Source organism: Bos indicus x Bos taurus, chromosome 21 (genome assembly GCF_003369695.1).
Source record: "Bos indicus x Bos taurus breed Angus x Brahman F1 hybrid chromosome 21, Bos_hybrid_MaternalHap_v2.0, whole genome shotgun sequence".
Lineage (NCBI taxonomy): Eukaryota > Metazoa > Chordata > Mammalia > Artiodactyla > Bovidae > Bos > Bos indicus x Bos taurus.
The window spans coordinates 17,228,286-17,253,794 of NC_040096.1; the positions used below are offsets into that span (position 1 = coordinate 17,228,286).

At 40.6% G+C, this 25,509-nt stretch overlaps 1 protein-coding gene and 1 non-coding gene across 3 annotated transcripts in view; one reads left to right on the forward strand and one right to left on the reverse strand.

Moving 5' to 3' along the window:
- AGBL1 (ATP/GTP binding protein like 1) overlaps positions 1-25,509 on the forward strand; it is a 928,519-nt gene that overhangs the window by 222,256 nt on the left and 680,754 nt on the right. The window lies entirely within an intron of this gene.
- Positions 7,020-7,123, reverse strand: LOC113880237. The gene has a single exon (XR_003507694.1). It is a non-coding gene; the product is annotated as a U6 spliceosomal RNA (small nuclear RNA).

Consider the following 25,509-nt stretch of genomic DNA (forward strand, 5'->3'; position numbering starts at 1 on the left):
AACCTGGTGGGCTATAGTCCGTGGGGTCACAAGGAGTCAGACGCGACTTAGTGACTGAACAACAAGTAGCCAGATTTGCCTGGTATATGTTTTATCTCTCTCCTGAGAATTGAGGGTGAGTGACTTCTCACAATGGTCCCAAGAGAGAAGGCTCATTTTAGACCTGGAGATCTAAGCCTCAGAGCCAAAATGCTGGCAGGTCCCCAAGAGCAGAGTCACTGTCCACCCTTTCAGAGCGATAGTGAACAGGGAAGTTCTCCGAGAAATTCTCGTTGAGGCCGTGTGGAAGAGACTGACTTGAAAAGAAATGGAGAATAAAAGGGAGCTGTTACAAAAAGGATAAATGACTCATTCTAGCATCAGAGACTCTCAGTGGATAAGCCGTTCTGGGTCTTCTTAACTGGTAGGATTCCAAAGGTCAAACGAACCCTGGATGTTTGGGACGTGTAGAGCAGAGAGCCAGTGAAGAGTGAACAGAGTCTAAGAGGGTGGGATAAAGGCTCTGACAGGTTGAAATAGAAGGCATTGGATGAGCTGGTCTGGAGGTAGGTTTGGTAGGCAAGATCTATCCCAGACATGGGTTTGGGTGCTTTCTGAGACTACTCTCCATTGGTTAGTGATTTTCTGGCATAATTACACTTAGCCTAGTTAAATCCTTCTACACGTTGTGTGTTAGCAGATATTCCAAGAGTTGAGAAATCATATTTTCTTTAGTTTGTGTATGGTAAGTCCCCTACATATGAATGAGTTCCATTCTAAGAGCGTGGTCATAAGTCCAACAAAGTTAGCCTAGGTACCCAACTAACACAGTCATCTGTATAGTACCGTGAAAGTGAAAGTGTTGGTCGCTCAGTCGCTCTTTGTGACCCCCATCGACTATAGCCACCAGGCTCCTCTGTCCATGGGATTCCCCAGGCAAGAATACTGGAGTGGGTTGCCATTTCCTACTTCAGAGGATCTTCCTGACCCAAGGATTGAATCCAGATCTCCTGCATCTCCTGCATTGGCAGGCAAATTCTTTACCATTTGAACCACCAGGAAATTCCAAAAATACTGAAGTGAATAGCCATTCTCTTCTCCAGGGATCTTCTCAAACTCAGATCTCCTGCATTGCAGGCAGATTCTTTACAGTCTGAGCCACCAGCCCAGATAGTACTGCACTATAATACATTAAAAATACCATACAAATAATACATAAAATACAAACATAAAAAATTAACATTTTTAATCTTACAGTACAGAACCTTGAAAAGTACAGGGGTACCAGCTACATAAGCATTACTTTTTGCTTCCAGACATCCTGGGCTTGAAATAAAGATACTGTACTACTCTTCTCCAGGAGCCTCCCAGGCGGCACCAGTGGTAAAGAACCTGCCTGCCAATGAGGAGACGTAAGAGACACGGGTTCTAGACTTGGGTTGCCAGATCCCCTGGAGGAGAGCATGACAACCGCCTCCAGGATTCTTGCCTGGAGAATCGCATGGGCAGAGGAGCCTGGCACTTGAAGGTCCACAGGGTCGCAAAGAGTCAGACACGACTGCAGGGACTTGGCACAGCACTGCAGTACTGATCTCTGTACAGGACCGCATAGTAAAGTTCACAGAAACACAGCACTTGTAGAGGAGGCACGGCGGGTGACAATGTACGCCAGACACCTGGACTAACTTATGTGATTGACATGTGAACCCACGCTCGCATCTTTTCAAAGTTTGCAACTTGAGTTCATATGTAGGGGACTTGACTGTTCTCTTCAGGAGTGGTGTGTGTCTGTGTGTGTGCATAGGTGTGCTTTTTGGATTGGAACTGAGAGAAGATACTGCATTTAAGAAAACTAGAGAACAATTCAGAAGGTTAAAAAAAAAAGTCTCGGGAGAGGGGAGTATTGTTTCCTCAAACCCCATTGAAAGTGGATGAAAAACCAGGAAGGGCAGTTGGTCTGCCTTTTCGAGGGCTCAGCCACTCCTCTGCCTGGCTTCCTACTCTTGCGGAAGGGCTGTCATTATCTCCCTTTTGCAGATGGCCAAGTTAAGCCTCACTAAGGGTATACAGCCAGCCTGAAGCCCCATGTTAAGAGGTTTCTCAGAGAGGAGACCCCAGGTCTCTACCCCACAGTTCCAGAATATCCCCCTCTTTAGGGTCTGCCCTCACTGAGAAATTTCCCAGAAATGCACACAATCCAAACACACTGCTTATTGAAGACCATCGTCATTCTGTCAGCTTTTCTATTTTCTCCACATTTCCCCCATCCCCTCACATTATTTTTTTTCTTTTTTAAAGATTTTTATGATGTGGACCATTTTAAAAAATCTTTACTGAATCTGTTACGACATTGCTTCTGATTTATGTTTTGCTTTTTGGCCTGTGAGGCGTATGGGATCTTGGTTCCCTCATCAGAGACTGAACCTGCGCCCCCTCTGCAGTGATAACTCGGAGTCTTAACCACTGGACCGCCAGGGAAGTCCCTCATGTTTTCAATGACCATTTCAGTCCAGGGAAAGTTGAGTTCCTTTTTAGTTTGGGATCACATCTCTGTGATGGAAGCTTCATGTTTTTCTCAGGAACTTTCTTGCTGATTCTTTTCCCCTTTGGACATCTCTCCATCCACGCCCCCGAGCCGCATTGGCTTGACTATCCTTAAGAAGAACCTTAGGGGGGAACAAGTCTGTGAGAATTTTCCAAGGCAGAATGACATTCTCTTGTTAGAAGCTGTCCTTCTCCAAGCGAACAGTGACTGCCTGACTCACGGACTGGTGAGAAGCCGAGAAACAGAGGCGAATGGAAGGGGGCAGATCTGCTATTTCTGCCCTTGGGGACACCTCTACCTGGCATTTATTATAGCCTGAAAGAGCAGAGTCTACCCTTCTGTGTCTGGAGGTGAGGTAATCTCACAGGTCTGCCATAGCCTCTGATGGCTCACACACTGTTCTTTCCAGGGGGCCTGAGGTACAGAACAAGAGACTGTGTTTGCTGCTGTTAAAGAATACCTTTCTCTTGTTCTTTCCCTTAAAAATATTCATACAAGAGCAATGTTCTATTCAGCCTGCTATTATGCTAAAAGCTTTTTCTTGGAAGACAATAGCTGTTCTCAGGAAAAAAAAGATTTACACGGGGTCCCCAGGGTGTAATGAGCTACCACACAGCACCTGCCTCGGGTTGGGAGTTGTCACTTGTAAGTGGTTTTAAATTAGAACGGAGTGGAAAAATACACAGTTACAGAATTCCCCTTTTGGCTTCTTTGCAAATCATTTCCCACCCTCTCTGGCCTTTGTCTCTTCCTGAGACACCTGATCAGGTATGAAGAACAGAACTTTCCAATGAGGAGAGTGTGAAGTGACAGTAACGGTCCAAGGAAAACAGAAACCTGAAGTGGAAACCTCTCCCTCTTGGAAATTTCTGTTTCGGTTTTGTCCCCCACCCCTCCTGGAGGCACGTGGGGCTGAGTACTGCTAAGGGATCACTGAATTTTAGAACTTCAGCATCTGTAGACCGTGGAGTCCAGATTCCTCCATTGCTAGTGAGGGATTGGAGGTCAGATGCACGAACTGACCTGTGTTCGTCTCCCACCTGGTTGATGGCAGATGGGGTCTGAAACTTCGGACCTCTCGTCTCCTGATTAAATTAAGTGCTTTTCTCTCTCTCCTTTTTTTTTTTTTTTTTTGGGTAATGCATTGCTGTTGACAAGTTATTAGGACTAAAAAATGAGCTACAAGAGTATGAAAAACTTCTCTGTATGGAAGTTTTTAATAAAAACAAGTTAGAAATACTGAATTGTAACCTTTTCTTGTCTTACAGTATACATCTTTTCAGGCAACCAGGGCTAGGAACCATGGTAGATATTAGGAAGATAGAGATGAATAGCACGTGATTCTAGTCTTTGAGACACTCTTGATAAGCATTGTGTTTGTGTGTATGTGTGTGACTTATGCAAACAAGTCATTATGATACAGAAGTTATACAAGAACAAAGTTCAGTGGAAGCACTGAAGAGAGAGCCTTTTTCTTCTTGGAATCAAAGGAGGGCTGGTACCTAGGAGGGACAGCTTTGAAAATCCCATGTGTGTGACGATCCTTTATTGACACACCATTGCTTTTAAAGAAATCTCAGTGGACAATCCCAAAACTATTTAAAGAACTGTTTAAATCTTTCTTGAGAAGACATGAAAAGGGGAATATATAAAATGCATGCAAACCATCGTAAATTCATCTTTTTTCATCTTTCTTACTGTTACCAATCTACACAGACAAATAGAGGTTCACAATAATCCCACCGTTTTCCAACACAAACCTTTTAAACTATGACATTTAGATCAGTTAAGTATCTCCTTTCTACTTCCCATTTTGGCCCAGTCACTCTAAGAAAAGGAAGATGAAGAATGCTTTCTCCTTCCAAGGCTGGTTGGAGGCAGTGGGAAAAACTACAAAATCTTACAGTTGAATAGTTTTGCTTATTATACCCAATCATGTAGTTTACTCTTACAGAGTTTTTACATAATATATCATTTTGTCCTTATAGTTCCTTTGTTCTATAATGATAAAACTGAGATTCAGTATCAATGCCATTGGATCTGTGTCTTGAACTCAGACTATGGCATGCAGTGACGTGGAGGTGTGTCTTCCCAAGCAGGAAAATAGCTTTTGTAGAGACACGGAGGCCTGGAAATAATCGCTGTGAACATCTCAGGGTGCCAGAACTACAGGATGGTGGATTGAGTATGGGATCAGAAAATAAGGTGGGAAAGATAAATTGGGCTGAGTTAAAAAATATACCTTATTTTTCATATTAGTTTCTCCTGAAGGCAATGATGAAGTAATAGGATGCTGTTAAAAGCAGAGAAATGACAAGATCAAATCTGTTTTGGAGGAAGATCTTGTGGCAGGAATGTAGGGGATGGAGGAGGAAACGGCAACGTACTCCAGTATTCTTGCCTGGAAAATTCCATGGACAGAGGACCCTGGAGGGCTGCAGTCCCTGGGCCGCAAAGAGTCAGACCCAACTGAGCACACACAATGCAGGGGAAGTCTGGAGTGCGAACATGGTGACATGACACCCAGCACCTAGAAGCTCATAAGCATTTAGACCCAGATTCAGACTCACTGGGGTCCTGGTCTCAACTCTGCCATTTGCTAGCTTCACGAGCTTGGAAAATATGTTTCGACACTTCATGCTGAGGTTTCTCCACTTATAAATTTCGGGTGACAGCAGTACCTTCTTCACGGGGCAATCTGAAGCTTGTGAAAGGACTTAGAGCATGGGACGCAGTATTTAAGAAAAATATCAACTGTTAGTCTTCTACCTGGTTGATGAGATTCCCAGGGAAGATGCTGCTGCTGCTGCTAAGGCACTTCAGTCGTGTCCGACTCTGTGCGACCCCATAGACAGCAGCCCACCAGGCTCCCCGGTCCCTGGGATTCTCCAGGCAAGAACACTGGAGTGGGTTGCCATTTCCTTCTCCAATGCATGAAAGCGAAAAGTGAAAGTGAAGTCGTTCAGTCGTGCCCGACTCTTAGCGACCCCATGGACTGCAGCCTACCAAGCTCCTCCGTCCATGGGATTTTCCAGGCAAGAGTACTGGAGTGGGGTGCCATTCCCTCCCAGGGAAGATAAGTCTATGGAAATGGGAGGGGAGGGTCTGAATTTAGGAGATATGTCTAAGTTAGGAGTGAGAGGTCTTGGTGATTAACAGAGAATAGGGATAAAGAAGGAGTTGAACTATTTCTCTTTTGGGTGATGGGTGCACAGTTTAATACCAATAGAAGAATACTTGAGAGAGTGAGACTGTTATGAATGGATATTGAGTTCAGTTTTGGAAATATTCATTTCCAGAGGCCTGCAAATTATATAACTCAGGTTAAACATGATCATAAAGCCAATATACTATAAGATATAATCTATTTAAGAGGGAAATAAAACAAAGTTGCGTTACCTGATTAATTTTCTAAATTAGCAAGGATACTATAAGTTGACTCTATGTGGTTACTGAAGCAGAAGCATGTAATATATTTCATCAGAAAGTGAAAGTGAAGTTGAAAGTGAAGTTGCACAGTCGTGTCCGACTCTTTGCAACCCCATGGACACCAGGCTCTTCCATCTGTGGGATTTTCTAGGCAAGAGTACTGGAGTCGGTTGCCATTTCCTTCTCTAGGGATTCTTCCTGACCCAGGGATTGAACCCAGGTCTCTTGCATTGTAGACAGATGCTTTACCATCTGAGCCACCAGGGAAGTCTATATTTCATCAGAATCCATGCCAAAACTGTTATATCCTGTAAATATGTTCATAGGATTTAACAATTTATATCTTTTCAAGGTAATTAACTGTTTACAGAATGTTTATATATGATTAACTGTTCCTCACAATAGCTCTGTGAGGTAAAGAAAAAAAAAATTACATTTGTGGTTTCCATTTTTAGCTGTTAAAATTGAGGCCCTAAAAAGCCATGTGGTTAGTAAGAGCTGGAGCTCAGATTTACCCCCAGATGCTCTAGCTCCATAACCCTAATTCCATATTCTAGGACCTTTCAGCTCTTCAGTCATGAGAGAAAATCCTTTATCGTTGAGGTGCAATTCTCTGCATGTAAAAATACTTGTTTATATAGCAGGTAATACATTCTAGGCTTCTCCAATGTGCCTAGTACCTGTGTAGTCTGATTAACATTAATAACCCTTGTAATTAAAAAAAAATCTATACTACAAGTCCTTTAATTAATAATTTGTTTATTTATTTTGTATTTTTCTGTAAACTTTTTTAAAAACTTATTCTTAATTGAAGGATCATTGCTTTACAATATTGTTGGCTGTGAACATCTCAGGGGTTGGCTTCTGCCACATGCCAGTAGGCATCAGCCATAGATATACCTATGTCCCCTCCCTCCTGAACCTCCCTCCCATCTCCCACCCCATCTCAACCCCCTAGGTTGTCCCAGAGACCTGGTTTGACTTCCCTGAGTCATACAGCAAATTCCCATTGGCTGTCTATTTGACATACGGTAGTGTATATGTTTCCATGCTACTCTCTCCATTCAAAAATAAGGAACGCTTCACGAATTTGCGTGTCATCCTTGCGCAGGGGCCATGCTAATCTCTGTACTGTTTCAATTTTAGTGTATGTGCTGCTGAAGTGAGCACAACAATTTATTTTTATTTTTTGCCATTGATACCATGAAATTCCATGTTAGAATAGAATAGCCCTTGTAATTTTAGTAAAATCGAAATCTTTCTGCCTCCGCAAAACCCTTGTCGCCTGTATCTTACCCCTTAAACACTCCATACCCTTCAACCACACTCACCTTCTTTCTATTCCTTGAACACAGCAACCAAATTATCTTCCCCAGGCCTCTGGATTTGCTGTTCCCTCTGAGTGGAAAACTTTACCTCTGTAGCTTGGCAAGATTGATTTCCTCTGTGTCTTATATTATCCTTGCTCAGGTTGAGGAAACCTTCCTGGGTCACCATATGTAATGTTCTTTCGCTCAGAACCTCGTTATTACATGACCTTGTTCTATCTTCCTCACAGCCCCTATGACTGAACTCCATACGGACACAGATTACATGCTGTGTTTTTTCACTGTTGTATCTCTAGGGTCTAACAGTTCCTGCAGAAAGCCGGTGCACACTCAATATTTATTGAACAAATGCATGAAATTTTTGCATCTATTTTTCCTTCCACCCACAATGCAGGGACACCTCTTGAAAAGTTAACTTTTTCCTTAGGTGTTTCATGGGTTGCTCTCAGGTAGCCTCAACTGTACTCATAAAGTAGCTGTTGGATATAGTCACCCTTACGGGCCACTCCATTCTTCCCTGATGCCTGGGCTTGTTTTGTTAGTTGTCAGCTGTCCTCAAAGCTACTGAAAGGATTCTTGCTACTGCCATTGCTGGGTTTTCAGAGAGTTGCTTAATTCCGTGTAAAGTTGGGAGGAATTAGCACTCTCTAAAACTCCCCAAAACAATGCTGCTTGGCACCAAAGTGCCTTAAGTTTCCTCTGAAAGAAGCTCCTTCTTCATACACTGGACAGGGACAAATTGGCAACCCATGTCTGCATTATTCAGATGTTTTTCTTTCTCAAGAGTCCCTCACCTGAGACCTGAAAACTCATACTCCTTGCTTGTCTTCCAGCCTCAAATCCTAAGGCTTCCCTGCCTGCCAGCACATGTTCTCAAGGGTGGGTCATGACCAACCTTCCAGTTCCCCAAATAATCAAACTCAGTTTACGAGGCTGCAGTAACCAGGCACTCTGATTCATATATTTCATGGATGTCTCATAACATGACTGGCTTCCCAGGTGGTACTGGTGGGTGAAGAATCCACTGCCAATGCAGGAGACGCGAGAAACCGGGGTTCGATCCCCAGGTCAGGAAGATCCCTGGAGTAGGAAATGGCAACCCACTTCACTATTCTTGCCTGGAAAATTCTATGGACAGAAGAGCCTGATGGGTTACAGTCCATGCGGTTGCAAGGAGTTGGATGACCGAGCACACATGTGCAACATGACCATGAATTTGTTATTAAAATCCCTTATTTTAATAGAAAAGGACAATGTAGTTGATTATTTATGGATATTTATATATATATAGAAAAAGTATAAAACCATTCTGAAAAAAAAAATAACACCAGATTCAAAATAGTGATTCCATCTGAAGATGGTGGAGCATAAAGAGGAAAAAAAATGAATATTTATTGGGAGTTTGAATTTCTTAAAGGAAAAGAATTTTAAGGAAGATATGACAGAAAGTGTGAGCTTTTAAATCTGGATGGGCAGGCACATGAGTGTCTGTCCTATTGATTTTTGGATTTCCTACTATATTTGTATTTCATATTTAAAATTTAAATTGAAATTTAAAATGTTAACATGTCATCCTTAATCAAAAATTGATAAACTAGTATAAAATATTAAATTAACCACATATTTTTCATCTTATTATTCCCTAAGCAATTGCTTTTAACAGGTTCATGTTTTTCTTCAGTGCACACACACACACACACACACACACATATACTCACACATAAACACATGAACTCATGCATACTGATTCCTGAAATTTAGACTTAATGAACTTAAATTAGCCTTTCTGACAATTCTGTCCTGTGAAAGTCCAAATCTCTTTCCCATGAATTCCAAGATTGACAGCCTCACTAAATTCTGTATTACCAATTATACTCCCACAAAAATGTAGGAGAATATTTTCCTCCAGGGCCCAACCAACAATGGATTTACCAGTCTTCTACATTTTCCTGTTAGTTAAAAAAATTAATCCCCTTCTCTCAAAATACCATTTCAGTGTTATTTCCATTTGAATCTCTTTGTGCATTACTCAAGTTATACATATTTTTAAATGTTATTTATGTGTCTTTCTTTTAAGTTACTCAATTTTAAGAGTCATCTGTCTATTGTTTTATTAGATGCTTTGTTTTTCCCTAAATGATGTAATAGGAGCTCTTTGTATATTAGAAATATTCTTCTTTGTTAAACATTGATTTATTTAGCAAATATTTATTAAGTATTGATCATTGTTTTAAGATAGGGCAACAAATGGTTGATGTTTTCTAGTGACTAGGGTCTGTCACTTCTTTTTAAATTTGTTAACATCTTTGCTTAGTTTTCATAGAGTCCAGTATAATAATTTTTTCCTTTATTCTTATGAAAGTAATGTGTTAGGGAAAAAATATGATTTTTAAAGATGATGGAAGTAAGGCCCAGTGAGTTAAAAGCGAGTGGTGCATGGTTGCGTAGCTATTAAGTATGAAGCCAGAAATTGGAAACTGGGTCTTTTATAATAACAAAAATTGCTTTATTTTAAATGCAACACTTATAAAAGAATTCATGTAACATAAAGGTCTAGGATGGAGAAGGCAATGGCACCCTACTCCAGTACTCTTGCCTGGAGAGTCCCATGGACAGAGGAGCCTGGTGGGCTGCAGTTCATGGGGTCACTAAGACTCAGACAGGACTGAGTGACTTCACTTTCACTTTTCACTTTCATGCATTGGAGAAGGAAATGGCAACCCACTCCAGTGTTCTTGCCTGGAGAATCCCAGGGACGGGGGAGCCTGGTGGGCTGCCGTCTATGGGGTTGCACAGAGTCGGACACGACTGAAGCGACTTAGAAGCAGCAGCAGCAGCAAAGATCTAGGTTAAGAACAATTAAATGGACACCCAGGGATATACTTCCCATTTTAAGAAATGGAGCATTACTCCATATTTTAACCCCTGTAATCCTTGCTCCTATGTGTGTGCTCAGCCATGTCTGACTCTGCGACCCACGGACTACAGCCCACCAGGCTCCTCTGTCCATGTGATTTTCTAGGCTGGAAACACTGGATTGAGGTGCCATTCCCTTCTCCAGGGGATCTTCTTGACCCAGGGACTGAATTTGCTTCTCCTTCATTGGCAGGTGAATTCTTTACTACTGTGACACCAGGGAAGCCCCTTGTTCCTATGACCCCACAGTTTCTTCATTTGAGTAACTGTCATCCTGGATTTGTGTGTTAAGTAGTCTCTTGCTCTTCTTTATCTTTATAAAAATCACATTTATATATCTCTAAACAACCTACTGTCAAGCCTGCTATTTGGGGCTTTAGGTAAATGGAAACATACTGTGTATGTAAATCTTGTGTTATAATGGGCTTATTTTGTTAATAACATTTGAGACTGAACCATATAACATGTTGGAATTGCATCTGAGCTATTCATTTTCACTACTGTATAATACTCCCAGGTATCAATTTAGGTCTATTCATCCATTTTACTGTTGATGGCTAATTGAAATATTTACAATTTTGTTTTGTTTGCTATTACATACAGAAGGAATGGAAAGTTGCTCAGTCGTGTCTGACTCTTTGCGACCCCATAGACTGTAGCCTACCAGGCTCCTCCATCCATGGGATTTTCCAGGCAAGAGTACTGGAGTGGGGTGCCATTTCCTTCGCCAGAGGATCTGCCCGACCCAGGGATTGAACCCGGGTCTCCCGCATTGTAGGCAGACACTTTACCGTCTGAGCCACCAGGGAAGCCCTTTACATACAGAATATGTATACATATAAAGAGCCTGTTGATGAGGGTGAAAGAGGAGAGTGAAAAATCTGGTTAAAACTAACTATTAAATAAACCAAGATCATGGCATCCAATCTTACCTCTTCCTGACAAATAGAAGGGGAAATAGTGAAAGCAGTGACAGATTTCATTTTCTTGGGCCCCAAAATCACTGTGGACAGTGACAGCAGCCATGGAATTAAAAGACGCTTGCTCCTTGGAAGGTTAGCTATGACAAATTGCCTGTAAATTGCTTCAGGCCTGTCTAACTCTTTGTGCCCCTATGGATTTAGCCCACCAGGTTCCTCTGTCCATGGGATTCTCCAGGCAAGAATACTGGAATAGGTTGCCATGCCCTCCTCCATGGGATCTTCCTGACCTGGGGATCAAACCCATGTCTCCTGTGGCTCCTGCATTGCAGACAGATTTTTACTGCTGAGCGACTGGGAAATCCATGATAAATCTAGGCAGCATATGAAATTTAAAAAGCAGAGACATCACTTTGCTGACAAATGTCTGAAGTGTCAAAGCTATGGTTTTTCCAGTAGTCACATACAGATGTGAGAGTTGGATCGTAAAGAAGGCTGAGAGCCAAAGAATTGATGCTTTCAAATTATGGTGGTGGAGAAGACTCTTGAGAGTCCCTTGGACAGCAAGGAGATCAAACCAGTCAATCCTAAAGGAAATCAACCCTGGATATTCACTGGAAGGACTGATGCTGAAGCTGAAGTTCCAATACTTTGGCCACCTGATGTGAAGAGCCAGTTCATTGGAAAAGACCCTGATGCTGGGAAAGGTTGAGGGCAAGAGGAGAAGGGGATGACAGAGAATGAGATGGTTGGATGGCATCACCAATTCAATGGATATGAATTTGAGCAAACTCTGGGAGATATTGAAGGACAAGGAAGCCTGGCATGCTGCAGTTCATGGGATTGCACAGAGTTGGACACAACTTAGTGACTGAACAACAATAGCAACAATTTAGTGTTTTGTTTCTGGTTGCCCTCAAGATTTTCTCACTAACTTTGGTTTTCAGCAGTTTGACTATCAACTATATAGGTGAGATATATGTAGATATGCTTGTAACATTTATTCTGCTTAGAATTCTGTGAGCTTCTTGCATTAAGGATTGATTCCTTAATTTCTCTTTCTAATTTTTCATTGTTAGTATATAGAAATGCAAGTGATTCCTGTGTATTGATTTTGTATCCTACAACTTTGCTAAATTCACTGATTAGCTCTAGTAATTTTCTGATACTGTCTTTATGGTTTTCTATGTACGGTATCATGTCATCTGCAAACAGTGAGAGCTTTACTTCTTTTCCTATCTGGATTCCTTTTATTTCTTTTTCTTCTCTGATAGCTATGACTCCCAGAACTATGTTGAATAATAGTGGCGAAAGTGGACACCCTTGTCTTATTCCTGATCTTTCAGTTTCTCACCATTGAGAATAATGTTTGCTGTAGGCTTATCATATATGGCCTTTACTATGTTGAGGTAGGTTCCTTCTATGTCTATTTTTTGGAGTTTTAATCATAAATAGGTACTGAATTTTGTCAAAGGCTTTTTCTGCATCTATTGAGATGATCATATGGTTTTTATCTTTCAGTTTGTTAATATGGTGTATCACATTGATTGATTTGCATATATTGAAGAATACTTGCATCCCTGGAATAAACGCAACTTGATCATGGTGTATAAGCTTTTTGATGTGTTGCTGAATTCTGTTTGCTAAAATTTTGTTGTTCATCAGTGATATTGGCCTGTAGTTTTCTTTTTGTGTGTTGTCTTTGTATGGTTTTGGTATCAGGGTGATGGTGGCCTTGTAGAATGAATTTGGAATTGTTCCTTCCTCTGGAATTTTTTGAAAGAGTTTTAGAAGTATAGGCATTAGGTCTTCTCTAAATGCTTGATAGAATTCTCCTGAGTAGCCATCTGGTCCTGGGCTTTTGATTTTTGGGAGATTTTTGATCACAGTTTCAATTTCAGTGCTTGTAATTGGGTTGTTCATAATTTCTATTTCTTCCTGGTTCAGTCTCGGAAGATTGAGCTTTTCTAAGAATCTGTCTATTTCTTCCAGGTTATATATTTTATTGCCAAATAATTGTTCATAATAGTCTCTTATAATCCTTTGTGTTTCTGCATTGTCTGTTGTAACCGCTCCTTTTTCATTTCTAATTTTGTTGATTTGATTCTTCTTTTTTTCTTGATGAGTCTGGCTAAGGGTTTGCCAATTTTATTTATCTTCTCAAAGAACCAGCTTTTAGTTTTATTAATCTTTACTTTGATTAGTAAATGAATCTTTGATTTCTTTTTCATTTATTTCTGCTCAGATGTTTATGATTTTTTTCCTTCTACTAATTTTGTTTTTTTTTTGTTGTTGTTGTTCTTCTTTTTCCAGTACACCACTGCTTTAGGTCTAAAGTTAGGTTGTCTATTTGACGTTTTTCTTGTTTCTTGAGATAGGATTGTATTGCCATAATCTTCCCTCTTAGAACTGCTTTTGTTGTATCCCATAGGTTTTGAGTTGTTGTGTTCTCATTCTCATTTGTTTCTAGAAATTTTTTGATTTCCCTTTTGATTTCTTCAGTAACCTGTTGGTTATTTAGAAACGTGTTGTTTAATCTCCATATGTTTGTGTTTCTTACAGCTTTTTTGTTCTAATTGGTATCTAGTCCCAGAGCGTTCTAGTTGGAGAAGATGCTTGGTATGATTTCACTTTTCTTGAATTGACTGAGGTTTGATTTGTGACCCAAGATGTGGTCTATTCTGGAGAATGTCCCATGTGTGCTTGAAAAGAAGGTGTATTCTTCTGCATTTAGGTGGGATATACTGAAGATATCAATGAGATTCATCTCATCTAATGTATCATTTAAGCTTTGTGTTTCCTTATTCATTTTCTGTTTTGATGATCTGTCCATTGGTGTGAGTGGGGTGTTAAAGTCTCCTACTATTATTGTGTTACTGTCAATTTCTCCTTTTATGTCTGTTAGTGTTTGTCTTATGTATTGAGGTGCTCCTATGTTGGATGCATAGATATTTACAATTGTTATGTCTTCCTCTTGGATTGATCCCTTGATCATTATGTAGTGTCCTTCCTTATCTCTTGTAATCTTCTTTATTTTAAGGTCAATTTTGTCTGATATGAGGATTGCTGCTCTAGCTTTCTTTTGCTTCCTATTTGCATGGAATATATTTTTCCATTCTCTCACTTTCAGTTTATACGTGTCTTGAGGTCTGAAGTGGGTTTCTTGTAGACAGCATATATATGGGTCTTGTTGAGCATTTAATCCATTTACATGTAAAGTAATTATTGATATATATGTTCCTATTACCATTTTCTAATTGTTTGGGGTTGATTTTGTAGATCTTTTTTCTTCTGTTGTATTTCTTGACTATAGAAGTCTGTTTAACATTTGTTGTAAAGCTGGTTTGGTGGTACTGAATTCTCTTAACTTTTGCTTGTCTGAAAAGTTTTTTATTTCTCCATCAATTTTGAATGAAATACTTGCTGGGTACAGTAATCTTGGTTGTAGATTTTTCCCTTTCAGTACTTTAAATATATCCTGGTATTCCCTTCCAGCCTTCAGAGTTTCTGCTGAAAGATCAGCTGTTAAATGAATGAGGTTTCCCTTGTATGTTACTTGTTGCTTCTCCCTTGCTGCTTTTAATATTCTTTCTTTGTTTAGTCTTTACAGTTTGATTAGTATGTGTGTTGGCATGTTTCTGCTTGGGTTTATCCTATATGGGACTCTTTGTGCCTCTTGGACTTTATTGACTATTTCCTTTTTCATGTTGGGGAAATTTTCAACTATAATCTCTTCAAAAATTTTCTCATACCCTTTCTTCTTCTCTTCTTCTTCTGGGACCCGTATAATTCAAATGTTGGTATATCTAATATGGTCCCAAAGGTCTCTGAGGCTGTCCTCAGCTCTTTTCATTCTTTTTACTTTATTTTGCTCTTCAGAAGTAATTTCCACCATTTTGTCTTCCAGCTCACTGATTTGTTCTTCTGCTTCAGATATTCTGCTCTTGATTCCTTCTAGAGTATTTTTAATTTCAGTAATTGTGTTGTTTGTATGCTTATTCTTTACTTCTTCTAGGTCTTTGTTAAGTGACTCTTTCATTTTCTCCATTTTGTTTTCAAGGTTTTTGATCGTCTTTACTATCATTATTCTGAATTCTTTTCCAGGTAATTTTCCTATTTCCTCTTCATTTATTTGGACTTCTGTGTTTCTAGTTTCTTCCTTTATTTGTGCAGTATTTCTCTGCTTTTTAATTTTTTTTTTAAAGTTATTGTGTTTGAAGTCTCTTTTTTCCCCAGGCTTCAAGGAAAGTTGAAATCTTTCCTTGAAGAAGGTTGAATTCTTTCTTCCTTTTTGTTTCAGCCCTCCTAAGGTTGGTCCAGTGGTTTGTGTGAGCTTTGCATAGAGTGAGATTTGTGCTGAGTTTTTGTTTGTTTATTTGTTTCCTTTGTTTTTTTCTTACTCAGTACAAGGCTGAGTGAGGTGGTAATCCTGTCTGCTGATGATTGGGCTTGTATTTTTGTTTTGTTTGTTGTTTAGGTGAGATGTCCTGCACAGGGTGCTTGTGGTTGGGTGATGCTGGGTCTTGTATTCAAGTGGGTTCCTTTGTGTGAGTTCTCACTGTTTGATACTCCTTAGGGTTGGTTCTCTGGTAATCTAGGGTCTCGGGCTCAGGGTTTGATCTCTGGTCAGGAACAAATATTTCACAAGTGGTTTGTTATGGCATTAAGGGAGAGTAAAACAAATATCCAAAAACAAGAAACCAAAGATGAACCCCAGAAAAATGGCAGTTACAAATCAGACAAATAATAATTAAAATAATGGAATATACACATATACATATACACCCATGAGCAAAGTGAAAACAGTCCAACAAAAATAAAGTACAGTAGATTGATCTGGCAAACAAAGGAGATCAAAAATTTTATTTACTGGTTAAGAACAAAACTAACTTAAGCACAAACTGGAAAACAAAACTAAAGGAAGGTGTCAACTGGGGAATAAAGCAATGAAAACAAAACTAACAAATAAATTGAGAGGAAAGGAAAGAAAGAAAGAATAGATATGCAAAGTTGAATAGAGGTAGATGAAAAAGATTTATATATATTAAAGATTAACTGCAAGGGGAAAAGAACAGTAGGAAAGGCAAATGAAGGTATAAATGTAGAAAAAATATAATAGGTTTTAAAAATTAAAATTATAAAAAAAAGGAAAGAGAAAAAAAATGGAAGAAAGAAAAAAGGGGAAGAAAGGATAACTCCACAGAACTGCAAAAGCCCAATATAGAGGCAGAGGTTTATTGCAACAATAGGAAGTGTGACTGAATATATACGTATACACTCATAAGCAAAATCAAAGCAATCCAACAAAATTTAAGTACAATAGATTGACCTGGCAAACAAAGGAAATGAAATTATATCTCCAGAATAACACTAATTAAAGCACAAACTGGAAAAAAAAACTAAAGCAAGGTGCCAATTGGGGAAATAAAGCAATGAAAATAAAACTAACAAATTTGCTGAGAGGAAAGGAGAGAAAGAAAAGAAATATAGATTGCAAAGTTAAATAGAGGTAGCTAAAGAAGATTTGTATACATTAAAGATTAACTGCAAGGGGAAAAGGACAGTAGGAAAAGCAAACAAAGGAATACATGTAGAAAAAATAATAATAATAGGTTTAAAAAATTAAAATTAAAAAAAAGAGAAAAGGCAAAAAGAGGAAAACTCTGCAGAACAGCAAAAGCCTAATGTAGAGGCAGAGGTTTATGACAACAATAAAAAATGTGACTGAGGAAAAAGAAAAAAAAAGTTCGAAAGCTTAATTGGATTTCTTAGTGTCAATAAAATTGACAACGACAACAGAGGAGGGCAAAAGGAAAACAAAAAGAAACAAAAATCCAAAGGAATCTAAAGAACAAGTCAAAAAATAAGAATAATAAATGTTTTTCTTGAGTCTCTGCTGTCAGAGTCCTTTCCCTTGCTGGGAGTCACAGTCCGCCTCACCTCTCTAGGATGCCCTCCAACACTGTGCTGATCTCTGGACCTGCTGTGGGGGCAGCTCAGATTCTAATCTGGTCCTACTCCTGTGTGTTCTTGCCTCCAATGTCCACAGCTATCAGAGCTAGTGTGTTTACTTTTGTGGGAGCTCTCAGTGATCTTTTATATATTCCATAGACACAGAGTCTGCCTAATTGATCCTGTGGATTTAATCTGCATCTTGTACAGCTGGTGGGAAGGGTTTGAATCTTCTTCCTTAGCCACACTGCCCCTGGGTTTCAATTGTGGTTTAATTTCCACCTCTACATGTGGGTCGTCCACTGGGGTTTGCTCCTGAGGCTGCCCTGGAGGGCTTGGGGTTGCCCCTGTGAGGGCCAGGTGTGGGGTTCTGGCAGCACCAGGTACTCTGGGGGGTTGGCGGCTAGGGTAGCAGGAAATAGAGTGCTCTAGAAGGGTATGGCAACCAGTACTAGCCAATACGCTCCAGTATTCTTGCCTGGAGACACCCCTGAGAGAGAAGCCTGGTAGGCCACAGTCTACAGGGTGGCAAAGAGTCGGACAGGACTGAAGTGACCCTGCACACATAAACACAAGACTATTTTTTTGCCTGTGGCAGCTCTGCCCCAGTGAGAGTTGAGCATGAAGGTGGCACAGCTGCTTGGCTTGTGGGGACGCTGGCAGTGCCAAGTGTGCAGGGACACAGACTGCCTCTGTAGCAGGAGTTATGGCCCTAACAGAGTCTTTTTTTGAGCCTTTGTAGCTGGTGATCAGAAGGCCTCTTTGGCCAGTCTTTCTTCGTAGCTCCGCCTGTTCAGGCACCAAGAGGGACCCCTGGGTGGGGTCCTACTCTGTAGTTCAGTGCGTCAGGTGCATTTGACGGGCCAGCCTCTCTGTTGTTCAGCTGCTGATGCTGGCTTGTGGGGAGAGAGAGGCTATGGTGGTGGTTCCATGCTCTTTGCGTGACTCAGCAGTATCACCTTGCTTCCATGGCTGCCTGGCTTTCCTTCACAGGCATTTCCCACCACAATCTCCTCCCTCAAATCCCCTCGATCTGTCTCTGTGCGGTCAACAGCAGCCCTCACATTGAGATTGCTCCACAATCCCTAAACTCCAGCTCCGAGCCACTGCACCTTCCAGGAGACCTGTGTTCCTGCCCGGCATATATATGGCTGTGGCAAGTACTGTCTGATTCTCACTCCATTTAGGCGGCCACAGATCAGCTGTTTCACTCTCAGCCTTAAATGTTTCTCCTCTGACTCAGACAATTGTCCCGATATGGGGATTGGACCCCTGCTTCAGTTCCCTGACCTGCCGAGGGCAGGTCCAGTCCTACTAACACTCCTGTTTTTCTCCCTAGTCCCTTGGTCCTACTGAGTTTTGCGTGGTTCTATATATTCTTCAACACTGGTCAGGGACTCCTGTCTGCTCTCAGCTGGTGTCTGCATGCACTTCTGTGTCTGAAGGTGTATTCCTGATGTATCCATGGAGAGAGTTGTACTCCATGTCCACTTCCTCCTCTGCCGTCTTGTTCTCCCACCATCAGCTTTTAATAGCATGTTTGCAATACAGAGAGCCTATGTCTCCATGCCCATTTCCTCCAGCTGGAGCAAACAACTTTTCATTTCCTTCTACCCCCAAAACATGATATATTAGCCTGGGTCCTGAGACTGAAAGAGTTTGGTTCTCCTCTCACAGCAGTTTAAGTTTTACTTTGTATGATAGGGCTCGAAGAAGGAGGTGCTGTTTTTTGGCCTGTTTATCAGCAGCTCGTGAGCATCTTGCTCATATCTCAAATTTCTGTTTCATTTCTTTAAACATAGTTTTTTATATTATATTGTTATTTTATATTGTTTTCCACAGATCGACTATCTCCTGGAGGCCTTAGTTCCTACAGAAGAACTCAAAGATATTGTTATGTATATTCCTTGAGGAGGAACAACAGTTCAGTTCAGTTCAGCCTCTCAGTCGTGTCTGACTCTTTGCGACCCCATGGACTGCAGCACGCCAGGCCTCCCTATCCATCACCAACTCCTGGAGTTTACTCAAACTCATGACCATTGAGTTGGTGATGCCATCCAACCATCTCTTCCTCTGTCGTCCCCTTCTCTTGCCTTCAATCTTTCCCAGCATCAGGTTCTTTTCCTGCTTTAATTGATGCACTATAGTTTTCTGATTGTTCCTCTTGTTTCTGCCTTCTGTATTTCCCTGATTAGCAACTGTTTGCATCTGCTCTTTGGAACTCTGAGAAGGTCTAGGAGACTGAAGCCTTTATCTTGCAAATAGGAAAATTGAAAGGCTTTTGTGTCCAGGGCTTTCAGGGATTTCTTAAAATTTTACCTCTTCTACAAGCAGCCTTTCTTCCTCTCTTATATGCCACCAAAGCAGAAAAATTTGTTACTCCTTGTTGGGATATAACACTTTTTGCACTCTTTGGAATTCAGTGCATTCAACTGCTTTATGATATTAACCTCTGATAGATTCAAGGAAAGTTATGATGGATATGAAATCATGCAACTCACATTGGGGCTTTAACCCATCATCTGTTCATTGAGAACAAACATCTGGTCTCAGGACTTAATGAAGCTCACGTTCTTGATGTCTCATTGCAGAAAGGATTTAATGAGAGACAAAGTCATAGGTGAGAACTGGATTTATTTAGAAAGAAATACACTCCACAGAGTGTGGCCTATCTCAGAAGGTAAGAGAGGACCTTGAAATATGATATGGTGAGTTTTTATTGGCTGGGTAATTTCATAGGCTAATAAGGCAGAGGATTGTTCCAACTATCTTGGGTCAGGCATAGAGATTTCTAGAAATTGGGCCACCCTCACTTTTTGATCTTTGGTGCTTGGCTTCAAAACTGTTATGGTACTTGTGGGTGTGTCATTTAGCTTATGCTAATGTATTACAAGCTCAGTGAGGCTCAAAGAAGTCAGATCTGCTATCTTGAACCTAGTGAGTTCTAATAAGTTTTTCTTTTCTCCTGTGTCCGTGGTCTCAGAGTCAGACATGAGCTAACACAGCACAGCCACATGGCTATGTCATTCTTTTAAAAAATGCCCTGTCTGCTTCCTGTCTTGGATAGAGTATTATTCAGCTTTTTTTTTTTCTCCATTAGGATGAGAGAAACATTGTCCAGTGGCTTTCTACATGTTTTCTTCAAGAAAGCTATAAAAAGTATTTAGTCTATTATTCTTCTCTTAATGGGAATTCTCACCCCTTCAAATTCCATTAATATCCTTTTCTCTATTGACTTTTTAGTTTCAATTATTAGATTTTTAACTTCTAGAAATTTATTCCATCCTTATCCACACCAGCATTTTGCTTTTAGAATCTCATTCCTTGTTCATATCTTAAATTTCTCTTTCATTTCTTTCAACATTATGGTTTTTTTTTATGTTGTTATTTTATATTGTTTCCCATCAATCTAGTATCTTGTGTCTCTGCAAGTCTGGTACTCCTTCTTGTCTCTGCTGCCTCTCACTCATGGGGCCTTGTTCCCTGGTGTGTTTCATAATTGTTGACACCAAATCACTCATTTTTCTTGGAATTTTACCTCCTGGAGGTCTTTGAGGTCAAAATTGAGGCTGCTTTACTTAAGAAAGCATTTGTATTTGCTTTTGCTAGTTATCTGAGGATGCTAACAAATTCAGATAACTGTATTACCTTTCTTAAATTTGGGGACCACAGATGGATCATGAATTCAAATGAATGTGAAAATTTTCTTATAGTTATAGACTCCTAGGGAAATTTTGAAATAAGCTTTTCTTGCTCTGCCTTTTTGTGAATCAAGAGTGAAGACTCTTGGCGGGGGGGCGGGGGGGTGTCTCAGTTTTATGCAAGAATCTCTATTTGATGCCCCACCAAGGATAAGCCACATGCTTCACTTTCCTGCATCTCCTGCAGCTTTCAAAGCGAGAACTCGTGGTCTCCAAGGCTCGGTAGAAATCCTTGGGTGAAAAGTATGCTTTGATGCTTGCTTACCTTTCAAGACTTCTTTGGTCTCACTTTGTTTTTGGCATCTACAGATTTCTTTATTTAAGATCAGCTCAGCAATGCATTGAAAATGATTTTGGAGAAAGAGAGTATATTTAGTATGATGGTTGTTTCATTTGGGGGATTGTTCAGAATATTTAGTCTATTATTCTGTTGGAAATGGAGGTTTTCACTCCTTGATCTTTCCACTTTACATGCTGCTTCTTTCCATTAGAAAGAAAAAATGAAACTATTTTTTGTTTACTATAATGGATAATATGAATTTGAAAGTCTGTTTGTGAATCTGAAATAGTATATCTGCTCTTCTATATTTAGATTTGACGTTAGTCCTGCTGAAAGAATATTCCTTCTTTTATGGTTCTTGAAATACCCTTTTTTTTTCTCTCCTAGCAGAAAGTAAGGATTTTAATGGAGAAATAATTTGAAAATTTTAAATTAAGAATCCAACTCAGGACAGGTTTGCTCCAGTGCCTTTTGCTTCTTTTCTTTGACATCATGAATATTATCAGAAGAGTGGCTTTTGTTTGGCTTTGTTCTTTGCCTTTAAGATGACTTGTTCACCTAGAGGTACCTCCTCTTTCTGATTTCAGTCACCCATACCAACACCATCATCACCACCAGAAACCTCCAAAAGACAAGTTATTTATTCCATCCCATCTGTCTGCTCTGTGAAGCTAACTTGCGTTAGTTGCTCAGTCATGTCTGACTCTTTGCGACCCCATGGACTGTAGCCCATCCATGGAATTCTCCAGGCGAGAATACTGGAGTGTGTAGCCATTCCCTCCCACCCTAAAACAAAACATACATGGTCACTTTGCAAGTCTGACTTACAAAATGCTGAGACTGTGTTGTAATGCTCTTTCTCTTTTCTTAAAAATAAGGATTGAATTTAATGGAATAACACTGATGTGAACGATATTACACTATCCAATTTGTTTGTGGTGGTTTCCTACTCCCATTCTGCAAACCAAGTTGGAGGGAAAAAGGTAGTTTGGTCACACAGGCTTTTGTAAACAAGAATCTCTCGAGGCCATAGCAGGGATATCACTACACTGATTCCAGTCGCAGGAGAAGATTCAGGAACACAGACTATGGGCTGAGTCACTGGGCATATTAACTGCCTGAAATGTGGTCACTGAAATTTATGTCAAAGCCACCTTGGTAATGATCTCCTGACGGAGTTCTGACCTTAAGCTGGTATGTGCGGTGCTGCCTTTCCGAAGCAACAGATGAGTGCGGTAGGAGCTTCCATTCCACAACTCAGAAGCAATTGGTGATGCCCCAGTGTTCTCTGTGCGCCCTCCCTGTAGCTGATTTTCTGTGGCTCATTGAATGTGGAGCCCAAGTGCAGCTGTGGGTTTTGACATCCCAGAATTTTATAGGGCAAGGGCACCCTCAACATGTACTGATGTGCATCTGGGTTGGAAGTGGCTATTCATGAAACTAACAGAGTAAAACCCTAATTAGAAAGACCCGCAGGCGCCCTGTACCCTGGGATGCTTTAACAGAGCTGTCACTGTCTCCCCTCAGGCAGGATCATCCGGCTAGAACACTGAGCAAAAAACATTTTGTTCAATGTTCACCATAAATAACTCCCATCATTAGCAACGTGACAAGTGAAAAGGCGACCTGCATGTCAAGAGACAAAGGTTTTTGTATGGTGGTTGTAAGGGGTGATTCTGAAAACTTTTAGCTGCTGGGAAGTAGATTTTACCTTCTGAGAGATGCTACTAGAAACTAGGGAAGTCAGACGGGTAAGCCTCTCTGATCTTCAGCAGAATGAAGTTTAATTTGAGGTTTTGGAAACACTGTAGGCTGGCAAAGGGCTGCGGTGGAGGGACTTGACTTCGAATCCTGATTCATGTCAGTATTTTGTAGGACTTTTTCATTTCTTTGAAGCTGTATTTCTTGGTCTTTGCGATGGAGGGTTGTAAGCAACTCTTTGTTTAGGCTTAAAATGTAGCCCTGTTAATTAAGATTCTGAATTCTTTGGAAAAAAAAAAAAAAGCAAACCTATATACCTTATTGCAGTCTAATACACTTGTGCAAATAACCTTTATTCATACAGTTGAAAAGATACATTGTCAGATCATATGGTAGTTTCTCAAGCTGTTATGGAAAGCAAGAGTCCTTATCTTAATTTCTTCTCAGTCAATAACAATTCCTAATTCAGAAGGAAGAGGAGAAAAGCAGAAATGGTACTCCTTTGAAGGAAGCTGTGATGTAATGATTTGGTGGGCAACTTACATACTTTAATTAAGCACTCTGATTGAATCAATATGTACCCAACAGTTCAGCCTGGCAATCAGCTTAATCTCATTAAATGTTGTTCAGGCCCCAATAATTGATTAATAATACATTATCATTTATGAATTATTGACTTCAAGTTATTATAATTGCACCTGCTTTGTTCACTGCATCTGCTGCCCACATGTTAATTATGAAATGCTCAAGCACTTTTCTTGGAATAACTTTAGAGATAAAGCTGATGGGGTTTTTAATGAAGTAAGATTATCTTTGGTTCAGAGCTGGCTTTTCTCAACCCTGTGTTGTTTAATAAAAGGGAGCAGACATTTGCCTTTTTAAAGCCTGGCTCTAAGAATTAAAGACGGAGTTGGCAGACCCCATGCTCAAGTTGGACGGTAAGCCCTTCTGAATGAGGTAGATGATGTCAGCCTCCTAAGCCAGTGGATTCTACTTACTGAGAAAGAGCTTGCCTTACTCAGTAGGGAGTGGGTTTCATCTGGAAGAGATGGGTGCTTCCTTCATCAGTGGTCTGGGAGGAAAGAGAGGGCCTCAGAGAGGAAAATGGAATTGGCAGTGTGAAGGACTATCCTTAGACTGTGGGAGAAGAAGAACTCCTTGGAACTTCTAACATCAAGGAAATGTATTACCTTGTCAATTACCAGTTGACATTGGGGGCAACCTTCTGTTTCAACTGAGATCATACTGTAAAAGTTATTCCCCCCAAAGACATCTATTACATGCCACTGAGAGAGACAGACCTTGGATATAGAGACATCATTTCTGTTCTGGAGTTTACTGATTCTGTCTTTGAGGGTTGGATTTGCCTAAGGTTATTTGGGGATTCTAGAGGAAAGATTAGACCTTTCCTGGCTAGAGATAGGAAAGTGTTAGTTGCTCAGTCGTGTCCAACTCTTTGTGACTCCGTGGGCTCTAGCCCACAAAGCTCCTCTGTGGATTTCTCCAGGCGAGAATATTGAAGTGGGCTGCTATGCCCTTCTCCAAGGGATAGGAAGCATGGGAGCTGTTTGGGAAAATGCCCTTTAGAAGGGCCTTAGACTGAAGAAGAGGAGTGATCCCACTTAAACCAGGTTTAACCAGATTAGTCCATTGCGTCCTATTTCTCCCTACTTCTAGCTACATTCTCTCTCTCTCTCTTTCTCTCTCTCTCTCTTTTTTTTTTAGGGTGAACTGGTTAGCAAAATCCTGCTTCAGAGCCCCAGTCTGGCCTCAGCTTGCCAGATGAATAGAGACAGGAGTTGAGAATGCACCCACACTTGAGGCTGAACATAAAAGGAGAGGACAAGGTTAACCTGGTTATGGCTGCGGAATGCGCTTATGTTTGATGCTCAAGGGGAAAGTAAAATTGTGGGACATGGGGAGTCCCAATTTTGCAAAGTCCCATGGCCCTTCCTATGCCGTGAGTCTCTATCTATGGCCTTCCTTGAAGGACCTGGGCTTGATTTTATTGACAACACCCTGGGAGGCACTACTGTTGCCCGCTCGGGTTCTTAGTTCTTAAGAAACCCTTCAAGGATGAATGATTCTGGCTCTTCTAAGATGTTCCTTCTCCAGTGAGATCCCCCTTTAACCTCCAAAACCTTGCCCAGAAATCAGCAGAGTAAGAAATAAGATCTCATCTTAAGGCTACATTTTTTTTTCTTTTTGTGAATGCCTTTAAGAGATTGCATATTTTCAAGTGAGAAGATATATTTTTAATAATTTTATTTATTTATGGCTGTGCTAAGTCTTCGTTGCTACATGGGCTTTTCTCTAGTTGTGGTGTGCAGGCTTCTCATTGCAACAGCTACTCTTGTTGCGGAGCACAGGCTCTAGGGCGCGTGAGATTCTATAGTCGCAGCTCCCAGACACTAGAACACAGACTCAGTAGTTATAATGAACGGGCTTAGTTGCTCCGTGGCATGTGGGCTCTTCCTGGATCAATGATGCAACCCGTGTCTCCTGCACTGGCAGGCACATTCTTTACCACTGAGCCACCCGGGAAGCCCCAGGAAAGATTTTGATAGAGTGGGAAAGCATAGGTTCATCATCAGGCCTGGGCTGGCATCCTGGATTTTCTGTGTGAAGTTTGAAAGTGGCTTAAATTCTCTGGGTTTCAGTTTCCTTATCTGTAGAATGGGGATGATATTATTGCCCTCATAAGGGTGGTGAGGTTAATGCAGTAAGGCATATTTTCCTAACAGAATGTCTAAGAAAG